At 41.2% G+C, this 2379-nt stretch overlaps 1 pseudogene; it reads left to right on the top strand.

Annotated features, from left to right (window-relative positions):
* Positions 1-219: 219 nt before the first annotated feature.
* LOC112663563 (non-histone chromosomal protein HMG-17-like) lies at positions 220-711 on the top strand (annotated as a pseudogene).
* The last annotated feature ends 1668 nt before the right edge of the window (positions 712-2379 follow it).

Below are 2379 nucleotides of genomic sequence, written 5' to 3'. Positions count from 1 at the left end.
ATTAACTTATTTATTTATGTAAGACAGAGAGAGAGCGAGAGAGCATGGTCAGGGGGAAGGGACAAGTAGACTCCACGCTCAGTGCAGAGCTGGACATGGGGCTCCATCCTACAACCCCAAGATCATGACCTGAGCCAAAATCAAAAGTCAGATGCTTAAACAACTGAGCCATCCAGGTGCCCCTATAATTTATTTTATAACTGATAATTGTATAAGTAGATGGTTCATAGTATCCCAGTCTCAGGGAAAATAGAATATCTGGGAAGAAGAAGAGGCGAGAACGACCCTTGGACCGGCCAAAGCCCGCGTGCCACTGAATCCCCACGTCCAGTGCCTATGGCCACCGCCATGGCCACTACACCCAAGAGAAAGGCTGAAGGGGATGCTGAAGAAGATAAAGCCAAGGTGAAGGATGAGCCATAGAGAAGATCTGCAAGGTTATCTGCTAAACCTGCTCCTCCCAAGCCAGAGCCCAAGCCTAAAAAAGGCCCTTGCAAAGAAGGGAGAGAAGGTACCCAAAGGGAAAAAGGGGAAAGCTGATGCTGGCAAGGATGGAAATAACCCTGCAGAAAACGGAGATGCCAAAACAGACCAGGCACAGAAAGCTGAAGGTGCTGGAGATGCCAAGTGAAGTATGTGCATTTTTGATAACTGTGTACTTCTGGTGACTGTACAGTTTGAAATACTATTTTTATCAGGTTTTATAAAAATGCAGAATTTTGTTTTACTTTTATTTTAAGCTATGTTGTTAGCACACGGAACACTATTGTTGTTTTGGGGGAAGGGCATATGTCACTAATAGAATATCTCCGAAGCTAGATTGATAACAAGGGGAGGGGATCCCTGGGTGGCGCAGCGGTTTGGCGCCTGCCTTTGGCCCAGGGCACGATCCTGGAGACCCAGGATCGAATCCCACGTCGGGCTCCCGGTGCATGGAGCCTGCTTCTCCCTCTGCCTGTGTCTCTGCCTCTCTCTCTCTCTGTGACTATCATGAATAAATAAATAAAATCTTTTAAAAAAAAAAAAAAAAAAAAGGGGAAAAACACTTTTCCCTTCTAGTTTTGAGAAACTTCCTCTTGGCTCCCAGGAGTAGGGATTCCTTGATGTTGACACCCATGAGCCACCTTGGTGGTGTGGAAAAATTAAATTCATTTTTTTTTTATTATCTCTTCTCCCTCTCTGCCTTCAACATAGACTTGACTCCCTTAAACCCAGAGACCTGTTGGAACCTGACCCCATGAAATGGTTCCCAGTATGTCAGGCAATCTGGACTTTACAGTGTCACCCCTGAGATGGCGTCCCTCAAAAGAGTTCCTTTTTTTAGTTTGTGGATCTTCATATTGATAATTCTGCCATTTTCATTTCATTTCCTGAAAGTCAGGGTCGGCTTGTGAAAAGTTGTTAAACAACCTGCTACATGTGAACGGTCAACCCTTACTCTAAACTTTCCCTGTTCAGAGCATCACATTGTTCATCGGTTTTTATAGTGGCTTTCTGATTTTGGTAGTCCATTGAAGAAGGGAGTTTGAAAGTTGTTGTATACTGTTTTCGATTGTCCGTCCATGTCCTGCCTGAAATACCATGATTGTTTATGAAAAGTATCTTTAATAAAGCTGGATACAGTTAAAAAAATAGAATATCTGGCAGGCTTGGATTTTGCTTTCAAGCTGAAGACTAAGAACTGGTCTCTACAGAGCAGGAGAAATGTGTTTAACTTTAGATCTGAGAGAAAGTGTTGGGACAGGAGGGAACTGTAGAACTATTATCTTCCTATCCTAAGAGAAAGACCTTTTACTTTTCTTCAAAGTGTGGAGATTCACCTTAAAAATTCAAAGGCACTCGTTTCACTTAATGGAATTAATAGCTAGTTTTTCCATTTAAAACCATAAAGAGTTGGAGAAATAGTCTCATGTAACTGCAAGAGAAACCTGTGTTAGCCCCTTACACAAAGAGTAGAGCCCCTATGTCATAACTAGGTACACTCAAATAAAAATCATAATAAATTAGAGGAAAATAAATAGCATTAGCAAAATGAGTTAATATAGAATGTGAAACAAAGAGTGAACAAAATAGGCAGACACAACAACCAAAGAGAATAAAAGAAGAGATAATTCAGGAAACCAAGGATATACTTTAATAAATGTCTAATTACTATACTCAGATCCAAGAGGAAATCTTAAGAAAAAAAAAAAAAGGTTTCAAAAAGAGTGCAAAGAGCAAAAAAGTTCTTATGAGTTAAAAAAAATGAATTCTGGGGAGTGGGAGGTGCAGGCTTTGAGTTATGGAATGAATAAGTCACGGGCATAAAAGGCACAGCATAAGGAACGTAGTCAAGGCTATTGTAATAGCATTGGGACAGATGGGGACAGATGGTAGCTA

The sequence above is a fragment of the Canis lupus genome, chromosome 18 (genome assembly GCF_003254725.2).
Source record: "Canis lupus dingo isolate Sandy chromosome 18, ASM325472v2, whole genome shotgun sequence".
NCBI classification, from domain to species: domain Eukaryota; kingdom Metazoa; phylum Chordata; class Mammalia; order Carnivora; family Canidae; genus Canis; species Canis lupus.
Note: the sequence above shows the minus strand (reverse complement) of the source record. Positions and strands in the feature narration are given on the sequence as shown.